This window comes from Peromyscus eremicus, chromosome 6 (assembly GCF_949786415.1).
Source record: "Peromyscus eremicus chromosome 6, PerEre_H2_v1, whole genome shotgun sequence".
Lineage (NCBI taxonomy): Eukaryota > Metazoa > Chordata > Mammalia > Rodentia > Cricetidae > Peromyscus > Peromyscus eremicus.
The window spans coordinates 11813487-11832685 of NC_081421.1; the positions used below are offsets into that span (position 1 = coordinate 11813487).

General features: G+C 36.2%; 1 protein-coding gene across 1 annotated transcript in view; it reads right to left on the bottom strand.

The window, feature by feature from the left end:
• Positions 1 to 530: 530 nt before the first annotated feature.
• Positions 531 to 19199, bottom strand: part of C6H4orf33 (chromosome 6 C4orf33 homolog) — a 65475-nt gene continuing 46806 nt past the window's right edge. The window contains exon 8 of the mRNA XM_059265154.1: positions 531 to 668. The gene's annotated coding sequence lies outside the window, so the exon portion shown is untranslated. The remainder of the gene's footprint in view (positions 669 to 19199) is intronic.

Sequence of the window (19199 nt, forward strand, 5' to 3'; positions counted from 1 at the left end):
CAGAAGGGAGTGCAAAACCTGAAAACAAATGATCATAACTTAACCTTGGAATGCCAGAAGCGCAGCTTAAGGAAACACCTAAAAAATGTATCCTGCACTTACAAAAAAGCAAGGAGGTGGCAAAATACAACACTGCTCATTATTTTGTGCCACAAACAAGACTTGCTTTGCTCTTCAAATCCTTCCTTCCTAGACTATTTCTTAAATGCATTACACAGAGCGTGGGGAAGCAAATTGTTTTTCTCTTGTCCCGTTTGTATGTGATTAGCGCCTACAGACTGTTCGGCTCTTCAGTGACATTTACAGAGATACTGTTATCCATGTGATGCTAACAAAGCTGTACACTGGATAACTTACCCTGAGAGTAGAATCTCAAACATTGCTGTTTTCAAGAGCCTGAGGATAATGTGAATACCTATGCTGGCTGGGCCCGTGGACCATTCCTCTCTCCAGCTTCCCTCAATTCCTGCCTGTGTGGTCCACTTTCTATCACTCTACTGAAATACCTAAGATAATTAACTAACCAAGAAGAGAAGATGTATTCCAATTCGTTGTTTCAGGTGTCTCAGCCTTTGGGCAGTTGTCTGGTGTTCTGGGGCTTATCCAATAGCAAGGGAGAATACCATGGCAGAGTGAGTAGGGGAACAAAGCTGCTCACCTCATCATGGCTGTAGGGAGAGACAGAGTAGAGGCTAAGATTCTAAAATCTAAAATCATGCTCCCCAAAGGTCTAGCTTCCTGCTCCTAGGGCAGTGTTTCTCAACCTGTGGGCAGCGACCCCTTTGGAGTCAAGCAACCTTTTCATAGGCTTGCATAGCAGATACCCTGCATATCAGATATTTACATTACAATTCACAGGAGCAGCAAAATTATAGTTATGAAGTAGCAATGAAAATAATTTTATGGTTAGGGGTCACCATAACATGCAGAACTGTATTAAAGGGTCACAGTGTTAGGAGGTTGAGAACCACTGCTCTGGGGCCTCCTCTCCTAAAAGTGCTGCAGTATCCCAATAGTTCAGCAATATGGGAATCAAGTCTTTAGCACATGGGCTTTTAGAAGGTCTATCCGAACTACACAGCACTACCATCACAATGCTGTCACACATGCTCTTGGGTGACCACCTACCATAAGGGAATGTCTAGGGTTCCAGTGGATATGGTAATCACTACTGGAGAAAGTCAATTCAGCTGGGCAACGATGGTGCAGGCCTTTAATCCCAGCACTTGGGAGGCAGAGGCAGGCGGATCTCTGTGAGCTCAAGGCCAGCCTGGGCTACAGAGTGAGATCCGGGAAAGGCACAAAGCTATACAGAGAAACCCTGTCTCAAAAAACCTAAAAAGAGAGAGAGAGAGAGAGAGAGAGAGAGAGAGAGAGAGAGAGAGAGAGAGAGAGAGAGAGAGAGAGAGAGAAAGTCAATTCAATCTGTAGCATTTCACAAGAGCAGTCATTCACATTATTTTACTGACTCCTTCAGAGTAGAACTCCAAAAAGTGGTGTAGCTTGGCAACTGATTGGATACGACAGGCAAGAGGGATGGAAGATTAAAAAACAGCAGAGGTTTCTTGTTTGTCTGATTTAGAAAAATACACTGCAGTTTTAGGAATCAAGAAGTTACCATCAAAAGCTGAAAACTGATTCACTTCAGAAACATTAAGTTTTAGAGGCTGAAAAGAGACCCAGACACATGCATCTAGTAAATATCACTAAGTATGTGAAGTTGAATTTCTGGATAGCTTGGGTCCAGAGAGATAAATTTAGAAAAACTATGAATAGAAATAAAGGTTGCAGACATGGGTTAGAATAAAACAGGCATAGTTAAGATGCAAAGAACAATTCAAAGCACAAATTTTTTTTAATGTTTTATTTAATTAACCAAAAGAAAAAATGAAATCAAGTACCAAATTAAATCTTTTAAAATATTAAGAAAGAAATGATCATCACATATGTGTATACACTATCTTAGTAATCTATGACTTTCCACTTAAAATTATTTCTCTTGTAACTGGGTATGGGGATCCAGCTTGACTTGAGCATAGCCATCTGGAATTTCAACCAGCACACCTGTCCTTGAGTAATCCTGTTGCTTTAGACAAAAGCAATATTACAGTGTATGTGGAGCTTTACTAATGGATCCTGGTGCCATCAGCATCAGACATGTGTCTTTGATATCATTATAGAACATTCCAGCTAAGATCTGGTCCTATTACCATGTGCAGCCTTCTTCCGGCCCAGCTTATAGGGACTCCCTAGTTTCGCCATTATCCATGACCATGCTTTTCCCAGTGCAATACTAGATCTGTCTGGCTTTGTTTGTCCTGCAGAATCTTGTGACCAGTTCTCATACACACTAGGGTTGTGTTTTCCACACACTGGAATATAAGGTAAGAAAAAAAATACAGAGGTAAGTGTCTTATGGAGTTTATACCTTTGTATGTAAAACCTCCATAATCCTGATGGGTTCTTATTTTATCTTTGCTTTGTTCTCAGAAAACCTTAAGAGCACGTGAGCATTCTACAGCCAAGTAGCTTCTCCATGTCTACTTCCCATCAACTCAGGCATCATTACTGCTCCATAAAATACATTTTAAGTGATTTTTCTCCATTTTCCTCCTTAGATTATTTATGATGATTTGATTTCACATCTTCTTTGATGATCTCCTCATTTCCAATCTGGAAGTTTTATACTTTTCCACCGGGCTTTTCCAACCCTCCTTCTTACCTGTATTGTGACAGTATGCCCTAAATGCTTATGCATTTTCCACATTATTCTTAAAACACCCCACAAGGGATTTGAAATGTTCTGTTTCTTGTCCTTTATAAGTGTTTTCATCAATATTTAATATTAGCTACCATTCGAAGGCTTATTTGATGTATTAAAGATTATACTAAGTGCCTGACACTCATTATATCATTTCATCTTCTTTAAAAACCTTTGAATTGGGTGGTTCTATTTTCTCTAATTCAGTTAAGGACACTGAGTATGGGAAGGTTAGGTCTTATTCCAAAATCATGCAGGAAGTAACCAATAGAGCTTGTATTTAATGCTAAGTCCATTGTATTTAATGCTAAGTCCAATGTTCATCATAATTCTTGTGGAAAATCTATTGTGATTATTATGGATGTACTTTAGAAGTATATCTATTGTTAACCAATGTATTTCCATTATTTAAACACTATACAAAACAAATTCTCATTAGTGAGAGCAGGCATCAATTTGTCAATGCCAGTTCTAATTCAGAAAGATAAAATTCAGAGTTATTCTGTTCCTTCTTCCATCATCACCTCACACTTTTATCAACCACTATCCCATTTCCCAAAAGACCCAGGAATTGCTTTAATGTCTCTCTACCATCCCCTCTGCTATTTTTCTACCATAATTACTCTGAATTCACCTTTATTGATAGACAATGATAAATGTGCATAAGATCACCACACTTTGAAAATACGCATTAATTGTCATTAGTCACATATTCTAGAGTTGACTTTTGTACTACATTGTTTATCAACTTTAATGTATTATGACTCCAAAATATTAATATATAAACACTAGCTATATAAAAGTCACACTATATCATTATCCATGTACATACATATTAATTATGCACTGGTTATATTAAAGTCAGTATATACATATATAAGCATATGTATATATAATATCAGATAGCTTAGTGTAAGTTAATATTTCTTTTTATTTTAATATATACATAGAAAAACATACACACACGTATATATTTTAACAATACTAAACAAGCAGTATATATTATAAGCAGCTCTCAGCATATATAATGCAATACATGTATTGATTCTCTACTATATTCTTTTCATCACTTTTCATAACTGAAACATTGATTGCATTTATATTTTCTCAAACACTATAATAAATGAGCTTGCAATTATATTTAAAAGAAAACTGAAAATGTCACCACAGCATGTGTATGATGTCTTCTCTGGAAATCACGGTCCAATGTGATAGCCACTAGCCTTAGTTGGCTATTTAAAATGAATTAATTAAAAATAAAGTTAAAATTCAGTTATCAGTTTTACTAGGCCCATTTCAACTATTCAAAATCTGTTTATAACTAATGACTAGCATTTTATAGAGAGCATATACAGAACATTTCCCACTGTCGTGGAAATTCTACTGGGCAATACAGATTTAGGAATTCAATCTCCTAAAGACAATCCCTAAATCAATCTCTAGGATTTCTCTTAAGATTACTTGCTCCTTCTAACCTTTGCTCTTTTGTTATGCTTAATATTTAGGTTTTATTAATTTTCTACAATGTACCACTTTGCCATAATATTACTGGGAATACTTCGCACTGTAAGATTGATAATGACAGTGCTCACAGATTTAAAGTCTGCTGTGACTTTCCTTAAAACAACAGATGTTGAGTACCTTCTCTGTCATTTCCTGTCCTCCTAAAAAATCTTAAAATATAAAGAAAGACGTTTCTTCAAATGAGCCTCTCTAAGAGAGAGTGCAACCACTATGAATCTCGGTGGTAAAACCTTAGTCCTTGTTGAGGATTTTGTTTCTAGAGTTGGAAAGGAACTTCGTGGTTTGTTTTATTTTTTAAGGACAAGCTATTATTTTAGCTCAAGAATTCTGTATTTCTACCACTGTCAGCAATTTTATACTCTGAGCTTGTTTCTTTCCTTGAATTTCTTTCTTTCTTTCTTTTTTTAATATTCTGAAGCCACTGGGACCCATGTATGAAGAGAAGTTAGGGGCTTTATAGTAATGGTACACAGATGATAGCCGGCCAAGATGGAGGAAGGCTCTATGTTGTGGGAACATTTTCTCCAGACTGAAACATTTCCACCTGGAGGGAGAGAAGAGGCTCACGAGGCTCACATATAAGTCATCAGCTTACTGAATTTAATGAGGCTGGTGAAACTCACAAACGCTAAAAGACTCGGGAAACTCACAATCTCCCAGTCCTCACCCTCTCCTCACAGCTCTATAGACACTCTACAGTACCTTGGGTTGAGGATCCCTTCCGTGGTATAGCAAGCTGCCTTCAAGTTGTACAGGGAGCTCCAGAGATACAGCTTTGGTTAATCATCATTCAGGCTGATGTGGGCCCTTAGGTTAGGCAACTGATTGAGCCCCTGATCTCCCATGCTTCTAAAAGTAATCTGTCTATATGCTAATATGCTAATAAACTCATTGTTTTCCAACCCTGGTTTAGATGAAATTGTTTCTTTGATCTGTCTTGCCTTTTCAATTTGAGTTGAATAGAAACTGACTCCCCAGTAAAAGTCATATAACACCATAATCTTGTCTTTATAGGCACAGAATCTAGACTGAGCTACCTATACTTAAAGAGACTAAAATATGAGGTTTAATTCATATATATTTGTTAGAAATTCTATTTATTTATGTTTTGCTTCCCTAATGATAAACCTCATCCTTTCCATATGAAAACTAAATTGACCTCCAGAGCAACCTTTCAAAGACAAATCAAATTTATCCAACAATACATATACGGTGGTTTACTGTGAGTACTTAATGTTATGAGACTATTAGGTGTTTTAGAGGTTTTAACATTAATGTTCATATACTGATGAAATGCTCACCCTGTCTCTGTGAGAGAGGAAGTGGGTCAAAGGCCTGACCATATCTGATACCATTGCTTGATAGCCACAGCAGCAATACTGGCCCTGCCTGCATTTCCACAGATTCTCCTGTCCATCTCTTCACTGGAAAAAGCAGAATATGGGCAGCAACTCTTCAGGCACCAGAACAATTCAATATTTCAGATTTGCCACTCTACATCAAGTGTCACAAGTAATATGAGTCTTATTTTAATGGAAACTAGATCCCTACATATCCAAGTGCTTACTAGATACCTCAGAGTCCAGTTGCCTGCCATTCAGTTCCCGACAAAAGCTCAGCTGAAGCACTACTGAAATAAACATGGTTAAGGCCTGTTTACTCAAGGTGTTGCCTGCAGACCAACAGTGTTAGCATCTCATGGAAGCTTGTCAGTAATACAAAATCTTCAGTCCTACCCAGACTTACCCGGCAGATGCACCTACACTAAGGAATGATATATTTGTGCTTGTGGTTCAGGGGATATCAGTCTGTCACAGCAGAGAAGTCCATGGTGGTAGGAGCTTCTGGTGCCACTGGCTGAAGCAGAGCTAGTCTATAACCCTCTAAGTTTATGGCAAATAGCCTGTATTATCCAGGTAGGGCCTGCATCCTAAATGTTCTACAACTTCCCAAAACAGCACCAGCAGCTGGGGACCAAGTGTTCAAACCCATGGGCTCATAATGGACATTTTATGATCAAACCATAATAACTAAAACTCTTAAAAGCTGTTACCTGTACAATATCAGTGAGGTATATGGCAAAGGAGTCACAAACCATAAAGTAATGTTTTAAACCATATTCATTTAAAATGGTTTGAAAAATAAATTGTTCTAAAACTTTAATAAAATTATCCTAAGAAAATCTGATTACACAGTTTTCAGTTGAGGAAGATACATGTTAAAATAAATCATAGCAACTAAAATGAGCAAATCATTTCAAAATATGACTTTGAATAATATATAACACAAGTACATATACATATACACACATATGTATATGTATATAATGTTTTAGTCCCCCTCCATTATCTGCATTTTTACCTCCTGTAGTTTTAATTACCTATGATAACTCAGAGTTACCTATCATTCAAAAATATTAAATGGAAAATTCCAGAAGTAAACAATCCAGAAGCTTGAAACTGTGTGACATTCTGAGTAGTGAGAAGAATAACATAAAGAATTCTAATACTGCCTCCCCTTGTTCTGTCCAAGACTTAGTTGTCCCATACTCCGGCGTACCTGTTCTGTTTCACTCACTTCCTGGCTACCCAGAACATCAGATGAACTGCTTAGAATCACAGTGCTGTGCTCAGGTAGCTCTCCTCTTCATCTCAAGCATCCCAAGCAGGATGCAGGATAATATGGTGTTTTCAGAGAGCGAAAACAAAACCCACATAATCCTCATTAAGTGTAGTACAATTGTCCCATTTTATTGTTAGATAATTATTAATCGCTTACTAATTTAGAAATAATTTATAAATTGTTGATTTATAAATATACTAACATGAATTGTAAGCAAATTTACTCATTCCTAGACTTATTAATTTATAAATGCATTTACTAATTTAAAAATTTTCACCTTATTAATCACCCAAAGCAATGGTTCATTCATTTATATTTTCCTTTAAAATATTTAATTTTAGATTTTAAGAAAAAATAGCCTCACTCTCATAATTGCCTCAAATTCTTTAGCTTTTATTTTGCTTTCATTTTTATCACTTAAGCAGAGATTCAAGGTTAAAAGGGAAATATGCAAGTATCCAAATTTGCCAAAAAAAAATTAAACCTGTACTTTAAAACATAGTGGTTGTAAAAAACATCAGTTAAATCAATTAAGTTCTGTATTACTCTCTGAAAATGTTTCACCACTGTGGAAGGAACCGAAGGCAGCTGGCCACATTGCACCTACATTCAGGAAGCAATGAATGTAGATAAATTCTCATTTTTATGCAATCCAGGACCCCAGCCCATGAAATGCTACTGCCCACCTGTAGGCTGGGTCTTCCACTCAATTAATCTAATCTAGAAAATCCATCACAGAAATGTGCAGCGATTTGTCTCCCAAATGATTCTAGATCCTGTTCAGTTGACAATTGATATGAACCATCTCAGCTATTGTTAACAGTGTGGCAAATGTTGCTAAACTTTATCCAATTTTTCAGCTTTTCTGTTAACAGAGAAAGTTAATTATCAGGTAAGAGAATGTCGTCTTCAAAATCAGCTGTTTGGGTTCATGTTAAGAATGTTGACCATCTGATATTACTACACTATCACATTCTACTCACAAAATAGAGGTAGCAATGTGCCAGTGGCTCTCCATTCTACAGTTTACCACCTTTTGACACATTGACTAGGCATTTCAACCAATCTGTACGTTAACTACAAACTCACCTAATGTCTGACACTAGGCAGCTTTACAAGTTATGAAAAGATCATGGAAAAAAGAGCCAGCTACCACAAAATGGGAGGAAAGAATCAGCTATCACAATTTGTCCTCTGACCTCCACACATTTACACATGTGTACACACACACACACACACACACACACACACAGTTAAAAATTATAAACAAGTTTTCCAATGATGTTTTAAAAATAAGAATTAATAATAAGTCAATAAGTTTTAAACTTGGAAATAAGAAAATCAAATTACTAACTGTGAATACCTTATTTGTCTTTTATATTTACTCTTAGGAGCTCATTTATAATAACCATTACAAGTACTATCATTCAATATAGCACTTGATCCAACTTATATACATTCTCAATGAGATGAACAGATAGTATCTATACATAATTGTTCTGATAATATAAAAGGCAAAACCAGTCCAACATCCAGTATGCATATAAAAACAAGCTTTGAGTAAATATGGGAAGTTGCTTTCTAGAAATGTGTTTGTAAGTAGCTTTTGACTTCCACCCCCAGAGCTCCAAATGAAAGCTGGGTAATATGCTTCTCCAATGAGACAGGAGGAGGAGCTTCTAACTGAATCAAAGTAAAATGGAGCCCTGGAATTCTCTCCTGTGCCTGGCTTTTTTGAGTCTGTGCCAATTGGGTGAAAGAAAGATGGGAGAGAAAATTGGGAGGCACACAATAAGTAAATTGAATAATTTATATATTATTATTATATAAATAATAAATATAAAATTATACACCAACGGACAAAAGAAGGCAACAGTAAGTAAAGGATAACTTTTAGAACTAAGCCATTTATAATCAAGGAATAGATTACTAAAAAATAAGAATGTCTAGAAAAATGCCCTATGTTTTATAAAATAAAAATGTCTCAGGTGGCTTCATCCTTTAAAAAAACTAATGTTATTTAAATGTTTAAGAATTTGGAGATTAAGATTGATATTCAGAATACAGAAATTAAAATTATGTCTCATGACTTCAAGATTAATTTAATTAGAATTGAAATCCTTTTCATTCATCATTTATAACAGCAGTTTTAGGCTTCTTGATTGATTCTTGTTATACTCATGAAGTAATTTCACTGTCCTAATTTATAACAGGCTGTCTGTTGACTTTTGCCATGCTCATATTTATGCCCAGGATCCTGTCACTTTGCAAGCAAGTTAGTTAATGGCTCTCTCCAGTTTATTAGTAAGCTTAATTAAAGCAAATAAGGTAAAGAACTATAGCTCACCCATCTTTGTGGCAATTCTACTCCCCAACCCAAAGCCATTATTGCAATGTGAATAGAAATACTTTTATTCGGTAACCGTTTATTGAGCTTTTTCTCTTATGTTTCAATGTTCTGGGCATAGGAAGAACACAGTGCTGTGGTTAAAAATGTGGGCTTCTCAGTGAGAAAGAATCTATGTTCAAATCCCTGACCTGTCATATACTATGCCCAGTTTCCTCAGCTATAAAAGAAGTAGAATAAGAAAATTCCATCCCAGTTGAAGATGCAGTCAGAAAATGAACTCGAGTTGCTTAAGATACCTTGTGACATGCTCAACAGTTACAAGACAGTTGCATGGTCTCTACAACATGTTCTAAACTGCTTTAGTGGCACATCGAGTCTGTGATCCTAGTACTTGGAGGTGGAAAAGTTCAAGGCTATGCATCAAGAATTTGCTTCAAAAGAGAAAGAAGAAAGATTGTTTTCAATACAACCGTAACCCCTGCACTATAAACACATTAAATAAACCCCCACAAGGAAAGAACTTTTAACATTTTATTCCATTATTGTATACCTGTGATCTGAAATAATGCCTGAAGAGGCATTTAAAATCTTTAAGATATAAATATTTTAAAGAAATTAACAAATTAAGACATTTTAAAGAAAAATTTATATTTTTTCTTTTAACTTTCACCGCTTGTGCATTTATTGTACATAGTAGTATATTACACATAACGAATTAAGACATTTTTTAAAATTCATGTTTTTCTTTTAACTTTCACTGCATGTGCATTCATTGTACATAGTAGTATATTACATAAGGCCATTTTATGAAAACACATAATTACCTTGAATATATTCCTGCATTCCCATGCCCTCCTGCTTCTCTCCTCTTCCATTAGTCTCCTTTGTTCCTATAGGCAATTTTGTTTCTACTTTCATGAGACACATGCTTATGTGGTTTTATGTATCTATGTAAAACTAGGAACACTGAGGAAAAACGTCTGTCTTCTGAGACTGGTTCAATTTGCTTAACATGGTTATATCCAGTTGCTTTTAAGTGTGTGTGTGTGTGTGTGTGTGTGTGTGTGTGTGTGTGAGAGAGAGAGAGAGAGAGAGAGAGAGAGAGAGAGAGAGAGAGAGAGAGAGAAGCTGTCAGATCTCTTCAGATCTCCCATAGCCGTAGTTTACAGGTAGAGAGAGAGAGAGAGAGAGAGAGAGAGAGAGAGAGAGAGAGAGAGAGAGAGAGAGAGAGAGAGAGAGAGAGATCTCTTCAGATCTCCCATAGCTGTAGTTTACAGGTTATGAGCTGCCTGACAGTGTCCTGGGAAGGAACCTGGGTCCTCTGGAAGAGCAGCAGTCCTGTTAATTACTGGCTCACCACCCCAGTTTCATAACTTGTTTCTTCCAGTGTTTTCATTACCAGGTTACCTTGAACTCAGGGATCTGCCTGTCTATGCCTCCCTAGTGCTGGGACTAAAGGCATTCGCCACCACACAACACTACTTTCTATTTTCATTAGCTTAAGGTTTTCATTATAAAGGTCTTTCATGTCATTGCTTAGGTTTATTCCAAGTTTTAGTTTGTTTTGTTTTTGGAGGCATTGCTGTGGATTAGTAATTTTTAGAGGAGTATTGTTGCCTTGTTTTTTCCCCTTTTACTTATGATTTTACACTGGAAATTGCACAGACTGGTGTTAGGTTATCAACTAGATATTTAGAATCTTTATTATTTTGATGGATGTGTTTTTAATGTTCAATAAAGATGAGGTTATTGTATTAGGGCCGAGGTATTATTTTTCTCTTCTAGACTGGTGCTCAGGGTTCTGAGCTTTGTTCCTAATTCTATTTTGAAAGTAGTATATTATCTACAAAAATAATTACTGTAAAGAATAGGGACACAATGAACACAATAATAGTAAAATAACAAGAAATTACCCCTAAAATTCCATTCAGTTTATGAAATAAAGGAACACTGATAATACAATGTTTGTGAAGACATTAGTTACTGTGCATACATGCTGAAAAGATAAAAGCATAATAAGACAAATTTTTAGTTTTGGGTTGACAAAAAATGAAAAGGAAGAAATATATATACACATGGGGAACAGTAGAGATTGTGTAGATAAGACTGTGCTGGCTAAAAATTTAATGAAAAGAAGGAAAGAAACACATGCAATCAAATAACTGAAGAGTCTCACGACGCAGGAGGCAGAAACATGAAGACCCTGCAAATCAGAGTAGCCTGTGCTCTTTGAAGAGTCCACCAAATGGAACTGAAGAGGAGAAACTGAGAAAAACGGAGACAAAAGGAGGGGAGAGAGGAGAGGAGGAGGAGCAGGAGGAGGGCAAACAGTGGTTCTCCTAAGTTGACATTGGGTACTAAGTTAAAAAGGAGTAAATGAGAAGGGCCGGGAGCGGGCGGAGCCATCGAGTCTGAAGGCATTCTTTCCTGATTACTGGCTGCAGCCTCAGCTTTGGTGGTTTCTTTTACTAGCTGCCCTCTTCCCTCTAATGGAGAGTTACGCAGCAAAAAGGAAATTATCTAACTATGGACTTGGGACGTTGGCTGAAAGAGTCTGGTACAAATGGATTCCTCTTATTTTCTACAACAATGTGGCAATGTACTCAAGAGAGATGCATCATGATCCTAAAATCTCACGTTCTGCTGTGCACAAGTCCAGATATGCTGTATGACTGTGAGAAGCACATTATTGGGTGGCAGTATTACAAATGATTTTTGGTTTTGTGTGTCTTTTATTATTTTATAATATACTTAATTTCATCATGGCATCAAAGAAACACATAGCTGATGTTTTAATTCTAACCAACTGATTTGGCTCTCTTATGACATCTTGGGAAATTATACAGCAAGTCTTGTTAGAAGACAAAATTAATGAATAACTTAAGGAACAACAGAGAGTAAGAGACAGACATCAGGAGGTTAATTAGAGGAGGCCAAGAGCATTCTTAGATGATTGGTATGAAAAGTCCAGTGTGCCAATATGAGCAGGCAGATTTTAAATGCACTGAGTAGGGCTAAGTGTTCTTTAAATGTGGTAAAATTATGTTCAACTATCCAAAGTGATCACCTAGAAAGTGTTGCTTTCTTTAAAGCATAACCATGCCATCCACATCCAAGTCATACTCCTGGGCTGAACACAATTCTGGGTAGCACTAGTGTTTGTTCACCAAATGCCTGAGGAAATGGGAAAGCTGGTAAGGGCCAGAGGGTCTAATATCCTTGTAAACTTTGTATAGAAATGGGAGACATCCCAGAAATAAATAGGTTGCTTTAAACTTTACAGTGTTTAAGTTAAAACAATAAATTTGAATCCCAGACCTCATTGCATTAGGCTATTATCTTCTAAACTTGGCTTGCTGTTGACTCAAAGACAGTGAATATAGCACAGGGAGTGTGTGTGTGTGTGTGTGTGTGTGTGTGTGTGTGTGTGTACAGAGTTCCACCTCTTGGTATTATTCAGCCTTTGCTATTCAAAAAGAAAAAATTCAACAATTGCACATTAAAAACAAGCATCAAATTAAGAAATTTAATTCATGAAAACTAAGGAAAATAAATATTAGAAGGTCACAACCAAAGACGGGAAGCCTAATACTGTTTAAGTGATAATTTTATATACATTATTATTATAAAATGGGTTTTTTAATACCATGTAATATCCTAAAGCCCTTGTGACTGAAAGTCAAAGCAACTTATCCATTACTGATGCAAATATTCTGGTTCCATTGCTCACAGCGATTTCCCAGAAATATTAATGCCACTGAATGCCCACAGGTGGTAGGCATTAAATGTGGGTGTCAGTTTGGCATAGGATGCAGACAAAGGCTCTACTTTCAGAGAAGTTGAATTTCATGATGTCTATAGCCCTTAACATCATCTTCCCAGATCCCATTCAAAGGTTTTCCTGGAAGCCCTAAGGGTTCTGGGGATTCATCCATTAGTAAACCTTGAGTCCAAGCTCCCTCCCCTCTCTGTGTTATATGTGTGTATGCTATGTGTAAGTTTCTATGTGTGTATTCCATTATGTGTACCATGTGTGCCAGTTCTCGCCTTCCACCTTGCTTGAGTCAAGGTTTCCTCCTGTTCCCCTTCACATATGCCAATCTACTTGGCCCATGAGTTTCCAGTCATCCCCTCTTTCCATCTCCTATCTCACGATAGGAGCACAGGGATTACAGACCCACCAGAACAGCTTTATATTGGTTCTAGAGATGAAAATACACACCATCACACTTACTTGACAAGGGCTTTACTAACTGAAGTATCTCCTCTTCAATACTTTGTATTTTTTATGGGTGTAACATACAGGTGTGCATGTGTGCAACTGGATGAATGTACACATGGATGCGCATGCATGTGGAGACCAGAGGTCATTGTTGGGTTCCTTTAACTGTCACTCCCTCTCTCCACCCTATCTTGTGTGCAATGTGTGTGGCATATACATGTACACAACCAAGGCCAGAAGTTGATATTAAGCATTTTCCTTTATAGCTCTCCACCTTATTTTTTTGAGACAAGGTCTCTCTTCCTGAACTTGGGGTCCACATTGGCAGTGAGCTCTGAGGATCCTACTATTCTGTTGCTGGTCTCTCGTGCTAGGTTTCAGGCATAAACTACTGAACCTGACTTTTTGTGAGTGTGCATGTTTATACATCGAGTACATGGTCCTCCGAGCCATCTCCTCATCCCCTTCTACCTTATCCTTTGCGACAGGGTTTCTCACTGAACCCAAGGACATGGGCTGGCTAAACTGGCCAGAAAGCTCTGAAGATCCCCCCTGTCTCCAGCACCAGGTTACAGAATACACACTATCACTTCTGTTTTTTTTTTTTTTTCCTCTTGGTTCTGGGGATTCAAACTCAAGTCCTTCTACTTGCACAGCAAGAATTTCACTGACTGAGTCATCTCCCCAGTCCTCAATACACTTTCATTGTTTACTTTCCATGAAAGTCATTGACTTCTGTGTATTCCTCCAAAAATACACTAGAAAGTTGTTCTTGTTTGGCATGCATCAAATGCTTAGGAAGCACTAGCCAATTAATATAGGAAGACTGCATTGTATACCCATATCTTCTCTACAGCAGATATTAGAAGACTACAAAATGTCTTCCTTGCCTTCCAGATGCTTGTTGTCTAATGGAAAACACAGCACTGCAGAAGAAAAGTGTGAAAATGCCTTCAGAGAAGTCCTTACTAGATTTGTCAGCATGCAGCACAGAGAGTTAGAATGGGGAGAGTGGTGAGTGCAGCAAGGACTTCACAGGAGATCTAGGAACAGAACCAGAAATGTGGATCTTACAATAGGAAGAAATAGCATGAGCAAAAGCCCAGAGCCATGTGAAAGCCAAGGGAGCTGGGATGTGAATGGAGCATAAGAAGCAATGGGGAATGAGGAGTGCTGGGAGGAGAGATGCTCACAGAAGGGATGCTGATCAGGAGGCTGACGTTAAAACGTATGCTGGAACCCTGAACAACACTGGGGGCAATTAAGCAAGGAATTTGCTGGTGAGATTTGTGTTGTTGAAAAACTATTTTGAAGCATATAAGGAAGTACAAAACCCTAAGAAATTTGAAGTCTTGTTTAAAATGTTTTTTTCTATTCCAATTTTCCCTAACTACATTGGTGAGCTTTTATTTCCAAAGCTATAGTCTTCATTTCAAGTAGTTCTTACCCAATGTTGTAAAAGAAAGGGATCTTAAAAAATAGAATCGAAGTCAATTCAATGTAACTTTTTATTCCCTTTCTGTAACATAATACTCCTTGAATTTCCTAGTGCTAGATATACTCATGTTGTTTCAATTATTCACTTCTCATTATGTAAAGAAAATTAACCAAAGTGATTCTGATGGAGGGGAAGCAAACTTTAGATCCAAGAATAAATTACTGTAAGCACTGAATGATAGAGGTTCAAGTAGCCATTTAGAAAATGATCCCATCATAAAAATAAGAGAAATTTGAATCTACAAAAGTTTGAAACTCCATACATTCAGTAGGAACCCTATTCTTTTGCTCTTAAACATCCTCAAATTGTGTCTGTCTTTGAGCTAGCTTTCCTCAGAAAACCTTGGATTTTTTATGTATAATTTTAATGTACTATGGCTGTATTGTTTTTCCTTTCTTTATTAACAGATCATGTTCTTTTAAATATCTGAACATGATCAAAGGCATTCCTGTGGCAAATGACAAATTTCAGAAAAAGTATCACACCTTTAAAAAATCAAACTGTCAAAGTAATATCAACTTAAAACGTAGAAAATTCCTGTTGTTTTTCATATAGTTTAGAAACATCAAATGTCAACAAAAATGTATAAAATAAAATAAATACATATGAGCAAAACATGTTTTTTTCTAAATTCTAGTATTCAAAGTACAAAAATTCTTGAGAGCTTCCTATCTTATGAAATCCTTCTTATATGTAAAGTTTATGTACAAAAACAAAACAAAACCATCATACAGCACACACAGCCTTAGACATGCAGATATTAAAACACAGATGTCATGATGATGTCAGCCCCTTTCTACTATTGGTTCAGTGATTTATGAAACACTCAACTGCTTAAACCTTAATGGAATTCCCAGCACTACACAGTGCAGAATTTGGCCCGATGGAGTGATTTTTGTGAGGTATTCATTTAGTTGTTTGGTTTTTCAAATGGAGTTTACTGAGAAGATCTTAGTGCCCCTACTAGTAACATAGTTGTTCCACAGCTAACGGACATTCTAACATTCAATAGGAGAACCACACTACTCTTCTAAAGGGTTTATTTTGCTAGAAGTACAACCTTTTAAAAACATTTCTTTTTAAAATCAGTATGTCTGTAGGAAAACTGCCTATGATTTTCAAGTGAAATTAATAGTCACATTTGAGTTGGGGCTGAGCCCTATCAGAATTAGGAAATTTTATTTCTAGATTTTACTACCTACATCTGTCAGAATTACAAAGAGCTACACAGTTACATTAGGTTAATAGAATCAAAGCAAATACACAGTCTTGACAATTGGACTGAAACTCCTTGCTATTTCACTTCTTCAAGTACAGAGTTTTATATTGTTTTCCCAGTCTTTTTTCAAAGAATTGCCCCTATCCTTACCTTGGCTATATATACAGAAGCCTAAAAAGATTCATAACTCATGTAAATTTTCACATTCAACTTTTATCCTTCTAATGAACACATTTAAAGTTATATTGCACATATAATACTACTATGAGTTATAGTTTTGAAAGTGTTTTAATTATAGGTAGAAAAACCTTAAAGTCTAACTAGTGTCATTCTCCTTGTAGAGAATCAAATCATGTTTCATAAATATGGAAGGAGGAAGATATGTCATGAAAGGAAGAGTTGGAGGGAAGGGCAAGGGATTAATATGACCAACATATATTGCATTCATGTGAAATGTTCAAAGAATAAAATAAGAATATAGAAATCATAGATAGTATGAAAGGGCAGCACAATAGAATACCTATCTAATGAGATCCAAGCAGGACTAATACCATTTAGAGATATATTAAAAATCATTAGAATTATTGTTTTGAATTCATTAAAATAGGCATCTATACTAATTAAAACAAAGCTGCTTTTTAAATTTTAAGTTTTATGTGTGTGTGAGTAAGTGAGTCGGTGGGTGGGTAGGTGGGGAGGTGTATGTGCCTGCCAAGGTACACATGTGAAGGACAGAGGACAACTTGTGTGAGTCAGTTCTCTCCTACCACCATGGGTTGTAGGTACCAAAATCAGGACCTCAGACTTGTGCAAAAACGGTTTACTTGCTAAGCTATCTCACAGGCCTTGAACAAGGAGTTGCTTTGAAAGAATACAAGGTAATAAAAATTATATTCAATAGAAATTATATATGTGATTATTTGGGTGTAGCCTAGTAATCCTTTGTAGTATCACACATACACGTAATTTAAATAGAATTGAAGGCATAGTATTTTTGTATAATAAGATGTAAAATAATTTTAACTTCATCATACTTATAGGTGCAATAGTACACAGCAGGAAAATGAAGCTTAAAATTATAGTTTCAAAATTATATAAAGTCTCCTATATTATGTTTCTAGCAATTAAAACAGTGATAAATTATATTTAATATTGGAGGGATAATATAAATCTGAATCAGGAAAAGAAAAAGTTACAACATCTTTACTGAGTTATACAAAATTATATTACTATAAAGCTTGCCCCACAGTAGAACAAGGTGATCTCAGAAGTTACAAGGCAGTCAATTCAGAATTATAAAAAGGAAATATTACTTCACAATCTTTAGTTAACCTGTAGCTACAGTTCCATAGGTGGCTATAAAATCAAATTCCGTGGTTGGATTTAAACGGTGGGTAATTTTATAGCCACTCATAACATCAGGATTCAGGTCCATCACTTTCCATGGCTGGAACAGAATGATCATATGAATAGACTATGAGTTAAGAAGGTAGGTGGTATGAGGTGTGGCCTTAAAAGTTAAATATTGGTTCCTTGTAGTTATATGACAGCTGATACTAAGGTCTGCTTGCATAAGACAACATAAAAGCAATGATAGAGGCCCCAAGAAGCTGCTTTTACAAATCTGAATTTAATAGTTCCCTATGAAATCTGCCCATCCATTTCCAGACCCATGTGCACAGAAAGCCTGCACCTTGACAGAAAACTGGTATCCATTAAGTGGAAGTTAGAAGTTGCTGGTTCATCCTAGGTGAGCTTCCATTTCCAAGTGGAAGTTTTACTGTCTCCAGGACTTTCTATTCTCCTCTGCAAGGTGTTTTAGCTTATTACATATGCTGTATGCATCACCTATTTAAAAAAATAGTGCCTTCTCTATGAAAATATTTAAATTACTTTAAAACTATTGCCCTTTCATTTTTCAATATTTTTACATTGTCATTGCTTATATCTGTACCTTAGCCTTCTGCCTCTCTCACTGGAGTGCTGTCCCCGGATCCTCTTGCTTAGAGGATCCATCCTAATTCAAGTTTCTTCAGTAAGTGACCTGTGCTGTTCTCAGATAAAAATAACAACTCAAACCACCATCACCACCCAGCATGTACATCCAAACATTGTATCTATTTCTAGTATTTACCCATTTCTGAATTTTAAAAAATGTATTAATGTATTTGTCTTTCCTTTTGCTCAAATCTCTTTTAGAATTAAATATTTTATAAAGAAGAGCTATTCCCAAGTCATCCCTGGTGTGGTTTACAGAATCTCTTTTGAATCTGTAATGTGCAAATTGCTTGGTACACACCTGTGACATAAAGAAATAATTGAATGAATGTGGTATAACGTTCACATGGGGGCATACTTCCCTGAGGGATTACTAAGAATTACTTTCTGGTATACATGTTACCAACACTTGAAATACAATTTTGTATCTCTTCCAGATGACAATTGTTTTTTTCTTACCATTGAAATTTATAATTCTTAAAAAACATAAAAGAAAGTTTACCTCTAAAAAAAAAAACCACTGTTCTTAGGTCCATTATTCATATAAAGGACTAATACTGCAATAAAAACAAATAAACAAAAGACTGCTGATAATACCCTTGTTTTAAACACAATTTTCTGGTTATTTCTGGGCAGGGTTGACTGAAGCACCAAAAACATCATTTTGTTAACCTGCTTCTTCCATCTAGTGGCAAAAAGCAGTAAGAAACAATGTCTTTCAAAAAACACAATGAGCAAATAGTTCAGGCGTCATTTTAGGAAATACTGAGAGGAAGCATTCAGCATCTAATGTTTAAATTATAAATACACAACAATTTAGCAGATTGACAGTGTTCAGCTAGTGGCACCTGTCAAAGTTGCTTAAAATCTTGTAAATACTTGCATGTATTCACAAAGACTTTAGGTCAAGATGTAAACTTTTACATCACTCCTCATTCAAGTAGGATAGATTTGTTTATGAATATACAGTCAACATTCTGAAACAAGTTGTTGGCTAATTTTAGA